This window comes from Procambarus clarkii, chromosome 21, assembly GCF_040958095.1.
Source record: "Procambarus clarkii isolate CNS0578487 chromosome 21, FALCON_Pclarkii_2.0, whole genome shotgun sequence".
In the NCBI taxonomy this organism is placed as follows: Eukaryota; Metazoa; Arthropoda; class Malacostraca; order Decapoda; family Cambaridae; genus Procambarus; species Procambarus clarkii.
Genome location: NC_091170.1, coordinates 16179401 through 16201675, shown reverse-complemented (window position 1 = coordinate 16201675; position 22275 = coordinate 16179401).

The window sequence follows — 22275 nt, the reverse complement described above, 5'->3', positions numbered from 1 at the left end:
TGACAAACGTAACCTAGACATCCGTGAGGACATCTACCCACGTGACCTGTGACGGCGACAAAGGTAACGTCTACCCACGTGACCTGTGACGGCGACAAAGGTAACGTCTACCACGTGACCTGTGACGACCTGTGAAAAGACTCAGGTGCCCAAGTCGATGTAAGAGGAAGGAGTAACGCGGCCTCCAATCTTAGTAACTCACTCGTAACTGTGTAAGTCGCCCACGAGTGAACGCGTGTCAGCGAACCACGTGTGTAACTGTCAAGCTCAACCACGTGTATTCACGTGGTTCAGCTTCACGTGAACACTCACATATACGTGTGTGTTCACGTTACACAAATATTCTCTTTCACACACAGCCTCAACCGGTGAGTCCAGAGTCATGACCCCACTGGTTTAGTCTTGACCCCACTGGTTTGGTCGTGACCCCACTGGTTTAGTCGTGACCCCACTGGTTTGGTCGTGACCCCACTGGTATGGTCGTGACCATACTGGTTTGGTCGTGACCCCACTGGTTTAGTCCTGACCCCACTGGTTTAGTCTTGACCCCACTGGTTTAGTCGTGACCCCACTGGTTTAGTCCTGACCCCACTGGTTTAGTCGTGACCCCACTGGTTTAGTCTTGACCTCACTGGTTTGGTCGTGACCCCACTGGTTTGGTCGTGACCCCACTGGTTTGGTCGTGACCCCACTGGTTTGGTCGTGACCTCACTGGTTTAGTCGTGACCCCACTGGTTTAGTCGTGACCCCACTGGTTTAGTCGTGACCCCACTGGTTTAGTCGTGACCCCACTGGTTTAGTCGTGACCCCACTGGTTTGGTCGTGACCCCACTGGTTTGGTCGTGACCCCACTGGTTTAGTCGTGACCCCACTGGTTTGGTCGTGACCCCACTGGTTTGGTCGTGACCCCACTGGTTTGGTCGTGACCCCACTGGTTTAGTCGTGACCCCACTGGTTTAGTCGTGACCCCACTGGTTTAGTCGTGACCCCACTGGTTTAGTCGTGACCCCACTGGTTTAGTCGTGACCCCACTGGTTTGGTCGTGACCCCACTGGTTTAGTCGTGACCCCACTGGTTTAGTCGTGACCCCACTGGTTTGGTCGTGACCCCACTGGTTTAGTCGTGACCCCACTGGTTTGGTCGTGACCCCACTGGTTTAGTCGTGACCCCACTGGTTTAGTCGTGACCCCACTGGTTTGGTCGTGACCCCACTGGTTTGGTCGTGACCCCACTGGTTTAGTCGTGACCCCACTGGTTTGGTCGTGACCCCACTGGTTTAGTCGTGACCCCACTGGTTTAGTCGTGACCCCACTGGTTTAGTCGTGACCCCACTGGTTTGGTCGTGACCCCACTGGTTTAGTCGTGACCCCACTGGTTTAGTCGTGACCCCACTGGTTTAGTCGTGACCCCACTGGTTTAGTCGTGACCCCACTGGTTTAGTCGTGACCCCACTGGTTTAGTCGTGACCCCTCTGGTTTAGTCGTGACCCCACTGGTTTGGTCGTGACCCCACTGGTTTGGTCGTGACCCCACTGGTTTAGTCGTGACCCCACTGGTTTAGTCGTGACCCCACTGGTTTGGTCGTGACCCCACTGGTTTGGTCGTGACCCCACTGGTTTAGTCGTGACCCCACTGGTTTGGTCGTGACCCCACTGGTTTAGTCGTGACCCCACTGGTTTAGTCGTGACCCCACTGGTTTAGTCGTGACCCCACTGGTTTGGTCGTGACCCCACTGGTTTAGAGACCAGTGTCATTGCTACATGTCTGAGAGCCCCTCACCACCTCCCACAGTGTAGTACCTGCCAACGAGACCTCACCACCTCCCACAGTGTAGTACCTGCCAACGAGACCTCACCACCTCCCACAGTGTAGTACCTGCCAACGAGACCTCACCACCTCCCACAGTGTAGTACCTGCCAACGAGACCTCACCACCTCCCACAGTGTAGTACCTGCCAACGAGACCTCACCACCTCCCACAGTGTAGTACCTGCCAACGAGATCTCACCACCTCCCACAGTGTAGTACCTGCCAACGAGACCTCACCACCTCCCACAGTGTAGTACCTGCCAACGAGACCTCACCACCTCCCACAGTGTAGTACCTGCCAACGAGACCTCTCCCACCTCCCACAGTGTAGTACCTGCCAACGAGACCTCTCCCACCTCCCACAGTGTAGTACCTGCCAACGAGACCTCTCCACCTCCCACAGTGTAGTACCTGCCAACGAGACCTCTCCACCTCCCACAGTGTAGTACCTGCCAACGAGACCTCTCCACCTCCCACAGTGTAGTACCTGCCAACGAGACCTCTCCACCTCCCACAGTGTAGTACCTGCCAACGAGACCTCACCACCTCCCACAGTGTAGTACCTGCCAACGAGACCTCTCCCACCTCCCACAGTGTAGTACCTGCCAACGAGACCTCTCCCACCTCCCACAGTGTAGTACCTGCCAACGAGACCTCTCCACCTCCCACAGTGTAGTACCTGCCAACGAGACCTCACCACCTCCCACAGTGTAGTACCTGCCAACGAGACCTCTCCCACCTCCCACAGTGTAGTACCTGCCAACGAGACCTCTCCCACCTCCCACAGTGTAGTACCTGCCAACGAGACCTCTCCCACCTCCCACAGTGTAGTACCTGCCAACGAGACAGTCGGAACTATCACCTGTGTATTTACTATTTGTATCTACAGAATCGAGCTATTACCTCTTGGACTCCGCCTATCTAACCAATTTATTTGTCCTCTTCTATGTCTGCTACATATATTTCTCTTTCGCACACATACCCCAGGAAGCATCCCGTAGCAGCTGTGTAACGCCCAGGTACCTATTTACTTCTAGGTGAAGAGGGGCATAAGTGTGAAAGAAAATCTGCCCATTTGTTTCGTGGCGCAGTCGACTAAGGCGCGTCTGGGATTATCCCGGACGTAGGTTCGAACCCCTCGTCACGGCCCTTATGGATTTGTTATGTCCATTTTTGTTTTTGCTGGCGCCGGAAATCGAACCCAGGACCACTGGGCTACGTATCCAGCGTGCTGTCTACTCAGCCACCAGCGCCCTGGTTTGTGTGTGGGGTGGGTGGGTGTGTGTGTGTGTGTGTGTGTGTGTGTGTGTGTGTGGGGGTGTGTTTACTAGTTGTGTGTTTGCGGGGGTTGAGCTTTGCTCTTTCGGCCCGCCTCTCAACTGTCAATCAACTGTTTACTAACTACTTTTTTTTTTTTTTTTTTTCTCCACACCACACACACACCCCCCAGGAAGCAGCCCGTGACAGCTGACTAACTCCCAGGTACCTATTTACTGCTAGGTAACAGGGGCACTTAGGGTGAAAGAAACTTTGCCCATTTGTTTCTGCCTCGTGCGAGAATCGAACCCGCGCCACAGAATTACGAGTCCTGCGCGCTATCCACCAGGCTACGAGGCCCCATGTGTGTATGTGTGTGTGTTATCAAAACGTTCAGCTGCAAAATGAAATCTGTATGATTAAATACACATGTGTATAAATGTGTATGATTAAATACATATGTGTATAAATGTGTATGATTAAATACACATGTGAATAAATGTGTATGATTAAACACTCATGTGTATAAATGTGTATGATTAAATTCACATGTTTATAAACGTGTACGATTAATTACACATGTGTATAAATGTGTATGTTAAAATTCACATGTGTATAAAGGTGTATAATTAAATAACATGTGTATAAAGGTGTATGATTAAATACATATAGTTGTGGGTACTGGTTGTTGACTGTGTGCTTCACAAGTGACTATTGTGATAACTGTTCGTGTCACGACTGTTCATGAGTAACTGTAAGGAACTCGTTAAGGTCCATTTGTGACTGGCAGTGACAGGTTAGTCAGCTCTTATGACTGTCCAGAGGAAGTGTCACGGCAGGATTGTCAATGTCAATCACCACATGACTGGTCAGGGCCTCCTAAGGTGTCCCAACGTCATGAAACTGTCCTATTAAAGTGCCTAATCCTTACCTACCAGAGGACCCAAAACAGAAAACGGGAGAGTAGGTCAATGTCGCGAGACGCAGCCATTTTCTAGTACGACAATTTCTGGCTTTAGGTGGAGTATACGTCAAAATGCGACGTTGTATTATGAGGACGGGTTGACGTGAGAGGCCCAAGTGGTCAACTGTCACTTGTTTGGACGGTCACCAGGCGTACCGTGACCCATGGTCCAGGTGTGTTACTACTTAACGTGACCCATGGTCCAGGTATGTTACTACATAACGTGACCAATGGTCCAGGTGTGTTACTACATAACGTGACCAATGGTCCAGGTGTGTTACTACTTAACGTGACCCATGGTCCAGGTGTGTTACTACTTAACGTGACCAATGGTCCAGGTGTGTTACTACTTAACGTGACCCATGGTCCAGGTGTGTTACTACTTAACGTGACCAATGGTCCAGGTGTGTTACTACTTAACGTGACCAATGGTCCAGGTGTGTTACTACTTAACGTGACCCATGGTCCAGGTGTGTTACTACTTAACGTGACCAATGGTCCAGGTGTGTTACTACTTAACGTGACCAATGGTCCAGGTGTGTTACTACTTAACGTGACCAATGGTCCAGGTGTGTTACTACTTAACGTGACCAATGGTCCAGGTGAGTTACTACTTAACGTGACCCATGGTCCAGGTGTGTTACTACTTAACGTGACCAATGGTCCAGGTGTGTTACTACACAACGTGACCAATGGTCCAGGTGTGTTACTACACAACGTGACCAATGGTCCAGGTGAGTTACTACTTAACGTGACCCATGGTCCAGGTGTGTTACTACTTAACGTGACCAATGGTCCAGGTGTGTTACTACACAACGTGACCAATGGTCCAGGTGTGTTACTACACAACGTGACCAATGGTCCAGGTGTGTTACTACACAACGTGACCAATGGTCCAGGTGTGTTACTACACAACGTGACCAATGGTCCAGGTGTGTTACTACACAACGTGACCAATGGTCCAGGTGAGTTACTACTTAACGTGACCAATGGTCCAGGTGTGTTACTACTTAACGTGACCAATGGTCCAGGTGAGTTACTACTTAACGTGACCCATGGTCCAGGTGTGTTACTACTTAACGTGACCAATGGTCCAGGTGTGTTACTACACAACGTGACCAATGGTCCAGGTGTGTTACTACACAACGTGACCAATGGTCCAGGTGTGTTACTACACAACGTGACCAATGGTCCAGGTGTGTTACTACACAACGTGACCAATGGTCCAGGTGTGTTACTACATAAGCTTGTAAATAAATGTATCTATAAGTTAAATACGTGCCTAGGTCAGCCCATCTCTGCAAGCTGTCAAGGTGACCACTGAGGTGACTGAAGCACCAGGAGTCTCAGTCTCTTACCACTAAATCTTCTCTTTCATTCATCTAATTTTTCTCATATTCATTTTCCTCTCCCTCTCATTCATCAACTGTCTCTCTCTCACACATTATTTAAGTATTTTTAACTATCATCTACCTTAGTCTCACATTCATCTACCTCAGTCTCATATTCATCTACCTCTCTCACATTCATCTACCTCAGTCTCATATTCATCTACCTCTCTCACATTCATCTACCTCAGTCTCATATTCATCTACCTCTCTCACATTCATCTACCTCAGTCTCATATTCATCTACCTCTCTCACATTCATCTACCTCAGTCTCATATTCATCTACCTCAGTCTCATATTCATCTACCTCTCTCACATTCATCTACTCATTTCTGATATGAATTTTTCCCTTCATTACCTTCATGTACAAACTTGTCATCTTTTTCTACCAATACTTTACCTTCGACCATTTCCTCCTTACCTTCATCTAACTTTACCTTAGCTCACTTGTTCGACCCTCACGGCAGGGTAGAAGCGTTTGAGCAACGTTTCACCTCACGAGATTAATCGTGTCCTTGTTCTGTCACGAGATGACAAAATAAGGAAACTGTTTTGGGTAGCATTCAAAACGGATTTTATAACCAATTTAACCTTACCAACTTTGACTTAGCTTGACCCAACCTAACTAATCCTTACCCAAGCTAACTTAGCATGACTCGACCTAACTAAGTCTAACCCAACTTAATTAAGCCTTACCCAACTTAACTAAGCCTTACCCAACTTAACTAAGCCTTACCCAACTTAACTAAGCCTTACCCAACCTAACTAAGTTTTATCCAACCTACCTTAGCCTTACCCAACCTAACTTAGCCTAACCCAACATAACATTACCTGACCCTAACTAACTTAGACTTACCCACCAAAACGTAGCCTTACCCAGCCTACCTTTACCTGCCCTAACCTAACTTAGCCTCACCCACCTAACTTAACCTTACCCAACATAACTTAACCTTACCCAACTTAACTTAGCCTTACCACTAACTTTACTGACCGCAACCTAACTTAGCCTAACCCAGCCTAAGTTTACATGACCAAATTTAACTGGCAGATATTGGGTACCAGTGCCAATGTGACTCACATACTGGGTGCCAGTGTGACTGTCACATACTGGGTGCCAGTGTGACTGTCACATACTGGGTGCCAGTGTGACTGTCTCATACTGGGTGCCAGTGTGACTGTCTCATACTGGGTGCCAGTGTGACTGTCACATACTGGGTGCCAGTGTGACTGTCTCATACTGGGTGCCAGTGTGACTGTCACATACTGGGTGCCAGTGTGACTGTCACATACTGGGTGCCAGTGTGACTGTCACATACTGGGTGCCAGTGTGACTGTCTCATACTGGGTGCCAGTGTGACTGTCACATACTGGGTGCCAGTGTGACTGTCTCATACTGGGTGCCAGTGTGACTGGGTCATACATGGGTGCCAGTGTGACTGTCTCATACTGGGTGCCAGTGTGACTGTCACAAACTGGGTGCCAGTGTGACTGTCTCATACTGGGTGCCAGTGTGACTGTCACATACTGGGTGCCAGTGTGACTGTCTCATACTGGGTGCCAGTGTGACTGTCACATACTGGGTGCCAGTGTGACTGTCTCATACTGGGTGCCAGTGTGACTGTCACAAACTGGGTGCCAGTGTGACTGTCTCATACTGGGTGCCAGTGTGACTGTCACAAACTGGGTGCCAGTGTGACTGTCTCATACTGGGTGCCAGTGTGACTGTCACAAACTGGGTGCCAGTGTGACTGTCACATACTGGGTGCCAGTGTGACTGTCACATACTGGGTGCCAGTGTGACTGTCTCATACTGGGTGCCAGTGTGACTGTCACAAACTGGGTGCCAGTGTGACTGTCTCATACTGGGTGCCAATGTGACTGTCACATACTGGGTGCCAGTGTCACTGTCACATACTGGGTGCCAGTGTCACTGTCACATACTGGGTGCCAGTGTGACTGTCTCATACTGGGTGCCAGTGTGACTGTCACATACTGGGTGCCAGTGTGACTGTCACATACTGGGTGCAAGTGTGACTGTCTCATACTGGGTGCCAGTGTGACTGTCACATACTGGGTGCAAGTGTGACTGTCTCATACTGGGTGCCAGTGTCACTGTCACATACTGGGTGCCAGTGTGACTGTCACATACTGGGTGCAAGTGTGACTGTCGCATACTGGGTGCCAGTGTGACTGTCACATACTGGGTGCAAGTGTGACTGTCTCATACTGGGTGCCAGTGTGACTGTTTCATACTGGGGTCTAGTAACTGTCTCATATTTTGACACACTCACTCTGTCCTCTAGTAATAATCCACACTCACACTGGAAGAAATATGTACGTTAATTACCCTAATATAAATACAACTAAAAGGGCCTATGAAATTAAATATTTTGTCAACATTTTTAAGAGCAGGTAATGTGTTTAGTAAGTAATGATTGAGAACACTGCATAGACAACTAAACTTGCCTTTAAAACTGTATAACACGAAGGTATAAGGTGGGAAAATGTGTGTGTGTGTGTGTGTGTGTGTGTGTGTGGGTGTATTCACCTTATTGTACTCACCTAGTTGTGCTTGCGGGGGTTGAGCTTTGGCTCTTTGGTCCCGCCTCTCAACCATCAATCACCTGGTGAACAGATTCCTGAGCCTACTGGGCTCTATCATATCTACATTTAAAAATTTGTATGGACTCAGCCCGCACCACATTACTGCCTTATGCATTTCACTGTTAACTACTCTGACACTGAAAAAGTTCTTTCTAACGTCCCTTTGACTCATATTGGTCATCAGTTTCCACCTGTGTCCCCTTGTTCACGTACCACTCGTGGTAAACAGTTATTCTTTATATACCCTGTCGAATGCTCATACAATTTTGTAGGTAGTGATCATGTCTTCCCGAGCTCTCCTATCTTCCAGCGACGTTAGGTGCATTTCACGCAGCCTTTCCTCGTAACTCATGCCTTTTAGTTTTGGGACAAGCCTAGTGGCATACCTCTGAACTTTTCCAAGATTCGTCTTGTGCTTCACAAGGTACGGGCTCCACGCTGGGTCCGCATACTCTAGGATTGGTCTTACATATGTGGTATACAAGGTTTTGAATGATTCCTTAAACAAGTTCCTGAAAGCAATTCTGATGTTAACCAGCCTAGCATACGCCGCTGATGTTATTCTATTTATGTGGGCTTTAGGAGACAGGTTTTGCCTGATATCAATAATCTTTCTCTCTGTCCGTTTCATGAAGAACTTCATCTCGCATTCCGTATCATGTTTCTGGCCTCCTGTTTCCACTACCTAATTTCATTATCTTACATTTACTCGGGTTGATCTGTAGTAGCCATTTGTTGGACCATTCATTCAGTTTGTCTAGGTCATCTTATAGCTTCATATTATCTCCCTCTGTCTTAATCCTCATCATAGTTTTTGCTTCATCAGTAAACATTGAGAGGAACGAGTCTATTCCCTCTGGGAGATCATTCACATATATCACAAACAGAATAGGTCCAAGGACTGAACCCTGCGGTACTCCACTGATGACACTTCGCTAGTCTGAGACTTCGCCCCTCACCGTGACTCGCTGACTTCTGTTGCTTAGGTACTCCCTTATCTAATGGAGTACCTTCCCTCTCACTCCTGCCAGCATTTCCAGCTTGTGCACTAGTCTCTTGTGTGGTACTGTGTCAAAGGCTTTCTTGCAATCCAAAAATACACAGTCGACCCAGCCCTCTCCTTCATGCCTGTTTTTTGTTGCCTGGTCGTAGAATTAAATTAATCATGTGAGGCATGACTTGCCATCCCTGAAACCATGCTGATGTTGTGTTACAAAGTTCTTTCGCTCCAGATGTTCCACTAGCTTTTCTCGCACAATCTTCTCCATCAACTTGCATGGTATGCAAGTTAGGGACACTGGCCTGTAGTTTAGTCCTCCTGCTTATCCCCCCTTTTTGTATATCGGGACTATATTAGCAGTCTTCCAAATTTTTGGCAGCTCCCCCATTACCAGTGATTTGTTTTACACTATGGAGAGTGACAGGCACAGTGCTTCTGGTCGTTCCTTTAATAACCACGATGAGATTTCATCCAGGCCTATAGCCTTTGTCACATCCAACTCAAGCAAAAGTTTCTTCACCTCCCCACTGGTAATCCCAAACCTCTCTAGCGGTTCCTGGTTAACTATTCCCTCTCTTATCTCTAGAACTTCCTTTCCTATAATGTGAAGACCTCAATTTCTTACTGAGTTCCTCGCACACTTCCTTGTCGTTTGTAGTGGATCTTTATGTCCCCATCCTCAGTTTCATTACCTGTTCCTTTACTGTTGTTTTCCTCCTGATGTGTGTGTGTGTGTGTGTGTGTGTGTGTGTGTGTGTGTGTGTGTGTGTGTGTGTGTGTGTGTGTGTGTGTGTGTGTGTGTGTGTGTGTGTGTGTGTGTGTGTGTGTGTGTGTGTGTGTGTGTGTGTGTGTGTGTGTGTGTGTGTGTGTGTGTGTGTGTGTGTGTGTGTGTGTGTGTGTGTTTGCGGGGGTTGAGCTCTGGCTCTTTGGTCCCGCCTCTCAACCGTCAATCAACAGGTGTACAGATTCATGAGCCTATCGGGCTCTGTCATATCTACACTTGAAACTGTGTATGGAGTCAGCCTCCACCACATCACTTCCTAGTGCATTCCATTTGTCAACCACTCTGACACTAAAAAAGTTCTTTCTAATATCTCTGTGGCTCATTTGGGCACTCAGTTTCCACCTGTGTCCCCTTGTGCGTGTTCCCCTTGTGTTAAATAGACTGTCTTTATCTACCCTATCAATCCCCTTCAGAATCTTGAATGTGGTGATCATGTCCCCCCTAACTCTTCTGTCTTCCAGCGAAGTGAGGTTTAATTCCCGTAGTCTCTCCTCGTAGCTCATACCTCTCAGCTCGGGTACTAGTCTGGTGGCAAACCTTTGAACCTTTTCCAGTTTAGTCTTATCCTTGACTAGATATGGACTCCATGCTGGGGCTGCATACTCCAGGATTGGCCTGACATATGTGGTATACAAAGTTCTGAATGATTCTTTACACAAGTTTCTGAATGCCGTTCGTATGTTGGCCAGCCTGGCATATGCCGCTGATGTTATCCGCTTGATATGTGCTGCAGGAGACAGGTCTGGCGTGATATCAACCCCCAAGTCTTTTTCCTTCTCTGACTCCTGAAGAATTTCCTCTCCCAGATGATACCTTGTATCTGGCCTCCTGCTCCCTACACCTATCTTCATTACATTACATTTGGTTGGGTTAAACTCTAACAACCATTTGTTCGACCATTCCTTCAGCTTGTCTAGGTCTTCTTGAAGCCTCAAACAGTCCTCTTCTGTTTTAATCCTTCTCATAATTTTAGCATCGTCCGCAAACATTGAGAGAAATGAATCGATACCCTCCGGGAGATCATTTACATATATCAGAAACAAGATAGGACCGAGTACAGAGCCCTGTGGGACTCCACTGGTGACTTCACGCCAATCGGAGGTCTCACCCCTCACCGTAACTCTCTGCTTCCTATTGCTTAGATACTCCCTTATCCACTGGAGCACCTTACCAGCTACACCTGCCTGTCTCTCCAGCTTATGTACCAGCCTCTTATGCGGTACTGTGTCAAAGGCTTTCCGACAATCCAAGAAAATGCAGTCCGCCCAGCCCTCTCTTTCTTGCTTAATCTGTGTCACCTGATCGTAGAATTCTATCAAGCCTGTAAGGCAAGATTTACCCTCCCTGAATCCATGTTGGCGATTTGTCACGAAGTCCCTTCTCTCCAGATGTGTTACCAGGTTTTTTCTCACGATCTTCTCCATCACCTTGCATGGTATACAAGTCAAGGACACTGGCCTGTAGTTCAGTGCCTCTTGTCTGTCGCCCTTTTTGTATATTGGGACCACATTCGCCGTCTTCCATATTTCTGGTAGGTCTCCCGTCTCTAGTGATTTACTATACACTATGGAGAGTGGCAAGCAAAGTGCCTCTGCACACTCTTTCAGTACCCATGGTGAGATCCCATCTGGACCAACCGCCTTTCTAACATCCAGATCCAGCAGGTGTCTCCTGACCTCCTCTCTCGTAATTTCGAACTCCTCCAAGGCCGCCTGGTTTACCTCCCTTTCTCCTAGCACAGTGACCTCACCCTGTTCTATTGTGAAGACCTCCTGGAACCTCTTGTTGAGTTCCTCACACACCTCTCTGTCATTCTCTGTATACCTGTCCTCGCCTGTTCTAAGTTTCAATACCTGTTCTTTCACTGTTGTTTTCCTTCTGATGTGACTGTGGAGTAGCTTTGGTTCGGTCTTGGCTTTGTTTGCTATATCATTTTCAAAATTTTTCTCTGCTTCTCTTCTCACCCTGACGTACTCATTCCTGGTTCTCTGGTATCTCTCCCTGCTTTCTGGTGTTCTGTTATTCCGGAAGTTCCTCCACGCCTTTTTGTTCAGTTTCTTCGCTTCCATACATGCCCTATTATACCATGGATTCTTCTGTTGCTTCTCGGATTTTTCCCTTTGGGCCGGGATGAACCTGTTTACTGCCTCCTGACACTTTTGGGTAACATAGTCCATCATACCCTGTACAGACTTGTCTCTGAGGTCTGTGTCCCAAGGTATTTCACTTAGGAAACTTCTCATCTGTTCATAATTCCCCTTTCGGTATGCCAGCCTTTTGATTCCTAGTTCTTTTTGGGGGGAGATAAGTCCTAGCTCTACCAGGTACTCAAAGTTCAATACACTGTGGTCACTCATTCCCAAGGGCGCTTCCATCTTAACTTCCCTTATATCCCATTCATTTAGGGTAAATATCAAATCAAGCATTGCTGGTTCATCTTCTCCTCTCATTCTTGTTGGCTCTTTGGTATGCTGGCTTAGAAAGTTTCTTGCTGCCACGTCCAGCAGCTTAGCTCTCCATGTTTCTGGTCCTCCATGCGGGTCTCTGTTCTTCCAATCTATCTTCCCATGGTTGAAGTCTCCCATAATTAGTAGTCCAGATCCATTCCTGCTAGCAACAGAAGCTGCTCTTTCTATTATGTTAATGGTGGCCATGTTGTTTCTATCATATTCCTGTCTAGGTCTTCTGTCATTTGGTGGTGGATTATATATGACTGCGACTATAATTTTTTTCCCTCCATTTGTTACAGTACCTGCTATGTAGTCACTGAAACCTTCACAGCCCTGAATATCCATCTCCTCAAAATCCCAGCCTTTTCTTACCAGCAGAGCTACACCACCCCCACCTCTTCCTTCCCTCTCTTTCCGCATAACATAATAGTCCTGTGGAAACACTGCATTTGTTATTGTTTTCGTGATCTTTGTTTCTGTGAGGGCTATTATGTCTGGGTTTTCCTCTAGTACCAGTTCTCCAAGCTCATTTGCTTTATTTGTAATTCCATCTATGTTAGTGTACATCGCTTTGAGGCTCACTTTCTTCTGTCCCTTCTCAAATCGCCTCCTTGGTGAGTGTTCTGCTGGTGGGGGAGGCTGTTCCATGGGTGTGAGGACCTGTGAGGTGGGTAACAGGATCTCAGAGGATACTGGAATGCGGGGCGGGGGATCCAGTGAAGGGGGGGGGGACAGGGAGGGTATGGGGTGAAAAGGGAGGGAGGACGGGAAGGAAAGGGGGGGAGGGAGGACTCGGGAGGAGGGGAGGGGTAGAAGGGTGGGGATTGGGTGTGGGGGGAGGGAGATTTGGCTGAACTTTTGAGTGGGGGCAGGGAGGGTTTGGGGTAGGGGGGTTTTCTATGCAGAGGAGGGAAGCGGGGTTGTCCTCCCTTCTGGTGTTACTGGGTAGCTGGTTGTGGGTTCCCCCCTCGCCTCTGGGGGTGTTGTGTTGGGAGCTGTGACTTCCTGGTTTTCCCCTCTCGCCCTGCGCCTCTTCCTTGCTTCTGCCGCCACGGCTCTCTCCTCCCTTGTCATGTCTTGCTGGAGGAATACATTTTTTAATTTTCCCACGTTTTTCAGGGAGCTCTTCCTTGATAGGATCCTCTCCTTTGTGTTCTCGTTTGCAAACACTATCTTTATCATTCGGTCTCGGTCTTTGTTGTACCGGCCTAGCCTGAAAACCTTCTCAATGCTATGCTCGGCCCCTTCCATGTCTAGTGCCTTTAGTACTTCATTCACTGCTGCTTTGTCCTTGTCATTCCACTCTGTCCTATTGGTTCCTTCCTGTTCCCTAATACCCACAGCAACCACTGATCTTTTCCTTTCCAGCAGTTGGCTAGTGGAGCGTGCCGCCTCCTGCGAGGTGGCTGCTTTCATGGCCATCTCCATCACTGCAGTCATTACTTCAGAGTTATTTTTTTTTAGTATTTCCGCAAATGTTGCTTTTATTGTGGCATTCTCATCCAGAAAACTATTACCACCTTCTCCCTGGGTGGTTTTCTGACTCTCAGCCTCGATACCATTCTCTTTGAGGGTTCTAATCTCCTCCTTTGCTGCTGTCAGCTCTCTTTTCAGGTTGTTTATTTCGTTCTTCATTTCCTGCATCATTTCTTGCATCTCACTCTTGATGTCCTCCAGAAACTGGGCGAACATTTCCTTCATCTCGTCACCTTGGCTCTTTCCTGCTCCCCTGGGACCTCTGGCTGCCATCTTGACCCTGTTGGGATGGGGGAGGGAGAGAGAGAGAGAGAGAGAGAGAGAGAGAGAGAGAGAGAGAGAGAGAGAGAGAGAGAGAGAGAGAGAGAGAGAGAGAGAGAGAGAAAGTGAGTGATAAAGGGAGAGATAAATTGGGGATCCGACCCTTCCACTGAAGTGAGAAGAAGGTAGAAGGGGAGGGGGGGGGAGGAGATGGAGAGAGAGGCGGGAGGGAGAGGAGAGGGAGAGAGTGGATGAGGAAGAGAGCGGGTGAGGGAGAGAGCGGGTAAGGGAGAGAGGGGGGGAGGTGTGTGTGTGTGTGTGTGGGCAGAGAGGGAGGGGGAAGGAAAGAGAGGGAGGGGGAAGGAAAGAGAGGGAGGGAGAGGGGGAGGGAGGGAGAGAGAGAGAGAGAGAGGGAGAGAGAGAGAGAGAGAGAGAGAGAGAGAGAGAGAGAGAGAGAGAGAGAGAGAGAGAGAGAGAGAGGGAGGGAGAGGGGGAGGGAGGGAGAGAGGAGAGAGAGAGAGGGAGAGAGAGAGAGAGAGAGGAGAGAGAGAGAGAGAGAGAGAGAGAGAGAGAGAGAGAGAGAGAGAGAGAGAGAGAGAGAGAGAGAGAGAGAGAGAGAGAGAGAGAGAGAGAGAGAGAGAGAGAGAGAGAGAGAGAGCAGGAGAGAGAGAGCAGGAGAGAGAGAGCAGGAGAGAGATAGTGGGAGTGGGAGAGAGGGAGTGGGAGAGAGGGAGTGGGAGAGAGGGAGAGTGGGGAGGGGAAGAGTGTGTGTATGGGCGATGCGGGGGACTGGGGGTGGGGGGGGGCGGAGATGGCGACTAAGTCAGGTCAGGTCAGGTGGTGGGGTCAAGAGGGGGGGGGGATAGTAAGGTCTATCCCAGGTGTTACTGCCTTTTCCCCTGACTGAACAATTGTGTGTTTGTGTGCGCGTGCACGTGTGTGTGTGTCTGTTTTAGCGTGTGCACACTTGTGTGCGTGTATACGTACATGGGCGGTCGTGCTTGTATGTGTCAAGATATCCCTTATGCGTTACCTCTGCCTAAATGAGCCACTCTGAGATTATTAAATATATTTGATATCCTGAACGAGATATCGAACGAGATATGTGTGTGTGTGTGTGTGTGTGTGTGTGTGTGTGTGTGTGTGTGTGTGTGTGTGTGTGTGTGTGTGTGTGTGTGTGTGTGTGTGTGTGTGTGTGTGTGTGTGTGTGTGTGTGTGTGTGTGTGTGTGTGTGTACTTACCTAATTGTACTTGCGGGGGTTGGGCTTTGTCTCTTTGGTCCCGCCTCTCAACTGTCAATCAACAGGTGTACAGATTCCTGAGCCTACTGGGCTCTATCATATCTGCATTTGAAACTGTGTATGGAGTCAGCCTCCACCACATCACTTCCTAGTGCATTCCACCTGTTAACTACTCTGACACCGAAATTTTTTTTTCTAATTTCTCTGTGGCTCATTTGGGTACTACGTTTCCACCTGTGTCCCCTTGCTCGTGTCCCACCCGTGCTAAAGAGTTTGTCTTTGTCCACCCTGTCAATTCCTCTGAGAATTTTGTAGGTTGTTATCATGTCTTCCGTTACTCTTCTGTTTCCCAGGGACGTGAGGTTCAGCGCTTTCAGCCTTTCCTCGTAGCTCATACCTCTTAGTTATCTCAGTTACCTCTCTATCATATCTCAGTTCCTGAACAAGTCTGGTGGCATATTGCTGAATCTTCTCTAACCTTGTCTTGTGTTTAACTAGATATGGACTCCAGGCAGGCGCTGCATATTCCATGATTGGTCTGACATAAGTGGTATACAGGGTCCTGAACGGTTCCTTACACAAGTTTCTAAAGGCAGTTCTTATGTTGGCCAACCTAGCATATGCCGCTGATCATATCCTTTTTATGTGGGCCTCTGAGGACAGGTTCGGTGTGATATCAACCCCCAGATCTTTCTCTCTATTTGACTCTTGCAGGATTTCACCTCCCAGATGGTATCTTTTGTTCAGCCTTCTGCTCCCTTCGCCTAGTTTCATTACTTTACACTTTCCTGAGTTGAACTTTAGCAGCCATTTTCTAGACCATTCCTCCAGTTTATCCAGGTCATCCTGTAGTCTCTGTCTATCTTCATCCGTCTTGATTCGTCTCTTAATTTTTGCATCATCAGCAAACATTGAGAGAAATGAGTCTATACCCTCTGGAAGATCATTTACATATATTAGAAACAGGATGGGTCCAAGTACTGAGCCCTGTGGGACTCAGTTGGTGATATCTCGCCACTCTGATGTGTCCCCCCCCTCACAGTTACTCGCTGTTTTCTGTTGCTTAGATACTCACTTATCCACTTGAGCAACTTACCTTTTATTCCTGCCTGCTGCTCCAACTTTTGCAACAGCCTTTTATGGGGTACTGTGTCAAAGGCTTTCTGACAGTCCAAGAAAATGCAGTCTACCCACCCTTCTCTTTCTTGCCTAATTTTTGTTGCTTGGTCATAGAATTCCATTAAACCTGTGAGGCACGATTTACCATCTCTAAACCCATGCTGATGGTGTGTCACAAAACTATCTCCCTCCAGATGCTCTACGAGCCTTTTCCTCACGATCTTCTCCAGCACCTTGCATGGTATACACGTTAGGGAAACTGGCCTGTAGTTCAGTGCCTCTTACCTGTCACCCTTTATGTATATTGTGACTACGTTAGCTGTCTTCCAACTTTCCGGAAGGTCTCCCGTTTCCAGTGACCTGTTATACACCATAAAGAGTGGCACGCTTAGTGCCTCTGCACCTTCTTTTAGTATCCACGGTGAGATTCTGTCCGGCCCAACATCCTTTGTCACATTCAGCTCCATCAGATCAAACAGATCCAACAACAACAACTGAGTGTGTGTGTGTGTGTGTGTACTTACCTAATTGTACTCACCTAATTGTGCTTGCGGGGGTAGAGCGTTGGCTCTTTGGTCCCGCCTCTCAACCGTCTATCAACAGGTGTAGAGGTTCCTGAGCCTATTGGGCTCTATCATATCTACACTTGAAACTGTGTATGGAGTCAGCCTCCACCACATCACTTCCTAATGCATTCCATTTGTCAACCACTCTGACGCTAAAAAAGTTCTTTCCATTATCTCTGTGGATCATTTGGGCACTCAGTTTCCACCTGTGTCCCCTTGTACGTGTGCCCCGTGTGTTAAATAGCTTGTCTTTATCTACCCTATCAATTCCCTTCAGAATCTTGAATGTAGTGATCATGTCCCCCCTAACTCTTCTGTCTTCCAGCGAAGTGAGGTTTAATTCCCGTAGTCTCTCCTCTCAGCTCATACCTCTCAGCTCGGGTACTAGTCTGGTGGCAAACCTTTGAACCTTTTCCTGTTTAGTCTTATCCTTGACTAGATATGGACTCCATGCTGGGGCTGCATACTCCAGGATTGGCCTGACATATGTGGTATACAAAGTTCTGAATGATTCTTTACACAAGTTTCTGAATGCCGTTCGTATGTTGGCCAGCCTGGCATATGCCGCTGATGTTATCCTCTTGATATGTGCTGCAGGAGACAGGTCTGGCGTGATATCAACCCCCAAGTCTTTTTCTTTCTCTGACTCCTGAAGAATTTCCTCTCCCAGATGATGCCTTGTATCTGGCCTCCTGCTCCCTACACCTATCTTCATTACATTACATTTGGTTGGCTTAAACTATAACAACCATTTGTTCCACCATTCCTTCAGCTTGTCTAGGTCTTCTTGAAGCCTCAAACAGTCCTCTTCTGTCTTAATCCTTCTCATAATTTTAGCATCGTCCGCAATTATAGAGAGAAATGAGTCCATACCCTCTGGGAGATCATTTACATATATCAGAAACAAGATAGGACCGAGTACAGAGCCCTGTGGGACTCCACTGCTGATTTCACGCCAATCGGAGGTCTCACCCCTCACCGTAACTCTCTGCTTCCTATTCCTTAGGAACTCGCTTATCCACTGGAGCACTTTACCAGCTACACCTGCCCGTCTCTCCAGCTTATGTACCAGCCTCTTATGCGGTACTGTGTCAAAGGCTTTCCGACAATCCAAAAAAATGCACTCCGTGTGTGTGTGTGTGTGTGTGTGTATGTGTGTGTGTGTGTGTGTGTGTGTGTGTGTGTGTGTGTGTGTGTACTCACCTAGTTGTACTCACCTAGTTGTGTCTGTAGGATCGAGCATTGACTCTTGGATCCCGCCAAGAGTCTTATGTACCAGCCTCTTATGCGGTACTGTGTCAAAGGCTTTCCGACAATCCAAAAAAATGCACTCCGTGTGTGTGTGTGTGTGTGTGTGTGTGTGTGTGTATGTGTGTGTGTGTGTGTGTGTGTGTGTGTGTGTGTGTGTGTGTGTGTGTGTGTGTGTGTGTGTGTGTGTGTGTGTGTGTGTGTGTGTGTGTGTGTGTGTGTGTGTGTGTGTGTGTGTGTGTGTGTGTACTCACCTAGTTGTACTCACCTAGTTGTGTCTGTAGGATCGAGCATTGACTCTTGGATCGCGCCTTTCGAGCATCGGTTGTTTACAGCAATGACTCCTGTCCCATTTTCCTATCATACCTGGTTTTAAAATTATGAATAGTATTTGCTTCCACAACCTGTTCCTTAAGTGCATTCCATTTTCCCACTACTCTCACGCTAAAAGAAAACTTCCTAACATCTCTGTGACTCATCTGAGTTTCAAGCTTCCATCCATGTCCCCTCGTTCTGTTACTATTCCGTGTGAACATTTCGTCTATGTCCACTCTGTCAATCCCTCTGAGTATCTTATACGTTCCTATCATGTCCCCCCTCTCCCTTCTTCTTTCTAGTGTCGTAAGGCACAGTTCCCTCAGGCGCTCTTCATAACCCATCCCTCGTAGCTCTGGGACGAGTCTCGTTGCAAACCTCTGAACCTTTTCCAGTTTCATTATATGCTTCTTCAGATGGGGACTCCATGATGAGGCGGCATACTTCAAGACTGGCCTTACGTAGGCAGTGTAAAGCACCCTAAATGCCTCCTTACTTAGGTTTCTGAATGATTTTCTAACTTTTGCCAGTATTGAGTACGCTGCTGTCGTTATCCTATTTATATGTGCCTCAGGAGATAGATTAGGTGTTACGTCCACCCCCAGGTCTCTTTCACGCGTCGTTACAGGTAGGCTGTTCCCCTTCATTGTGTACTTCCCCTTTGGTCTCCTATCTCCTAGTCCCATTTCCATAACTTTACATTTGCTCGTGTTGAATTCCAGTAGCCATTTCTCTGACCATCTCTGCAACCTGATCAGGTCCTCTTGGAGGATCCTGCAATCCTCATCTGTCACAACTCTTCTCATCAACTTTGCGTCATCCGCAAACATCGACATGTAGGACTCTACGCCTGTAAACATGTCGTTAACATTTACAAGAAATAGAATTGGTCCCAGCACCGATCCTTGTGGTACTCCACTTGTTACTGTTCGCCAGTCCGACTTCTCGCCCCTTACCGTAACTCTTTGGCTCCTTCCTGTTAGGTAGTTCCTTATCCATGCTAGGACCTTTCCCCCCACCCCCGCCTGCCTCTCGAGCTTGAAAAGCAGTCTCATGTACGGTACTGTATCAAAGGCTTTTTGGCAGTCCAGAAATATGCAGTCTGCCCAACCATCTCTGTCCTGTCTTATCCTCGTTATTTTATCATAGAATTCCAGAAGGTTTGTTAGGCACGATTTCCCTGTCCAGAACCCATGTTGATGTTTGTTCACAAACCTAATGTTCTCCAGGTGTGCAACCAGTCGTAGCCTAATTATTCTTTCCAGTATTTTACAGGGGATGCTTGTCAGTGATACAGGTCTATAGTTAAGTGACTCCTCCCTATCACCTTTCTTGAAGATCGGCACGACATTTGCCTTCTTCCAGCAACTGGGCAATTCTCCTGACATAAGAGACTCATTAAAGATCATTGCCAGAGGCACGCTGAGGGCCTGTGCTGCTTCTTTAATATCCACTAATATTTAGTGGATAGTAAGTAAGATAGATAGAAAGATAGATAGTAAGATAGATAGAAAGTAAATATTTAGTATTTAGTATGTGTGTGTGTGTGTGTGTATGTGTGTGTGTGTGTGTGTGTGTGTGTGTGTGTGTGTGTGTGTGTGTGTGTGTAGTTACCTAAGTGTAATTACCTAAGTGTAGTTACAGGATGAGAGCTACGCTCGTGGTGTCCCGTCTTCCCAGCACTCTTTATCGTATAACACTTTGAAACTACTGACGGTCTTGTTCTGGACTTGTCCAACCGTCTACCACTCTGTTTGCGAAAGTGAATTTTCTTATATTTCTTCGGCATCTGTGTTTAGCTAGTTTAAATCTATGACCTCTTGTTCTTAACGTTCCAGGTCTCAAGAAACCTTCCCTATCGATTTTATCAATTCCTGTTACTATTTTGTATGTAGTGATCATATCACCTCTTTTTCTTCTCTGTCTTCTAGTTTTGGCATATTTAATGCCTCTAACCTCTCCTCGTAGCTCTTGCCCTTCAGTTCTGGGAGCCACTTAGTAGCATGTCTTTGCACCTTTTCCAGTTTGTTGATGTGCTTCTTAAGATATGGGCACCACACAACCGCTGCATATTCTAGCTTTGGCCTAACAAAAGTCGTGAACAATTTCTTTAGTATATCGCCATCCATGTATTTAAAAGCAATTCTGAAGTTAGAAAGCATGACATAGGCTCCTCGCACAATATTCTTTATGTGGTCCTCAGGTGATAGTTTTCTATCTAGAACCACCCCTAGATCTCTTTCTTTATCAGAATTCTTTAAAGATTTCTCACATAATATATAGGCTGTGTGGGGTCTATGTTCTCCTATTCCACATTCCATAACATGGCATTTATTAACATTAAATTCCATTTGCCAAGTGGTGCTCCATATACTTATTTTGTCCAGGTCATCTTGAAGGGCATGACAATCATCTAAGTTTCTTATCCTTCCTATTTGTGTGTGTGTGTGTGTGTGTGTGTGTGTGTGTGTGTGTGTGTGTGTGTGTGTGTGTGTGTGTGTGTGTGTGTGTGTGTGTGTGTGTGTGTGTGTGTGTGTGTGTGTGTGTGTGTGTGTGTGTGTGTGCGTGTGTGTGTGTGTGTGTTTACTAGTTGTGTTTTTACGGGGGTTGAGCTTTGCTCTTTCGGCCCGCCTCTCAACTGTCAATCAACTGTTTACTAACTACTTTTTTTTTCCACACCACACACACACACACACACCCAGGAAGCAGCCCGTGACAGCTGACTAACTCCCAGGTACCTATTTACTGCTAGGTAACAGGGGCATTCAGGGTGAAAGAAACTTTGCCCATTTGTTTCTGCCTCGTGCGGGAATCGAACCCGCGCCACAGAATTACGAATCCTGCGCGCTATCCACCAGGCTACGAGGCCCTGTGTGTATGTGTGCGTGTGTGTGTGTACTCACCTATTTGTACTCACCTATTTGTGCTTGCAGGATCGAGCATTGACTGTGTGCTCACCTAGTTGTACTCACCTAGTTGTGTTTGCGAGGGTTGAGCTCTGGCTCTTTGGTCCCGCCTCTCAACCGTCAATCAACAGGTGTACAGATTCCTGAGCCTATCGGGCTCTGTCATATCTACACTTGAAACTGTGTATGGAGTCAGCCTCCACCACATCACCCCCTAATGCATTCCATTTGTCAACCACTCTGACACTAAAAAAGTTCTTTCTAATATCTCTGTGGCTCATTTGGGCACTCAGTTTCCACCTGTGTCCCCTTGTGCGTGTTCACCTTGTGTTAAATAGACTGTCTTTATCTACCCTATCAATCCCCTTCAGAATCTTGAATGTGGTGATCATGTCCCCCCTAACTCTTCTGTCTTCCAGCGAAGTGAGGTTTAATTCCCGTAGTCTCTCCTCGTAGCTCATACCTCTCAGCTCGGGTACTAGTCTGGTGGCAAACCTTTGAACCTTTTCCAGTTTAGTCTTATCATTGACTAGATATGGACTCCATGCTGCAGCTGCATACTCCAGGATTGGCCTGACATATGTGGTATACAAAGTTCTGAATGATTCTTTACACAAGTTTCTGAATGCCGTTCGTATGTTGGCCAGCCTGGCATATGCCGCTGATGTTATCCGCTTGATATGTGCTGCAGGAGACAGGTCTGGCGTGATATCAACCCCCAAGTCTTTTTCCTTCTCTGACTCCTGAAGAATTTCCTCTCCCAGATGATACCTTGTATCTGGCCTCCTGCTCCCTACACCAATCTTCATTACATTACATTTGGTTGGGTTAAACTCTAACAACCATTTGTTCGACCATTCCTTCAGCTTGTCTAGGTCTTCTTGAAGC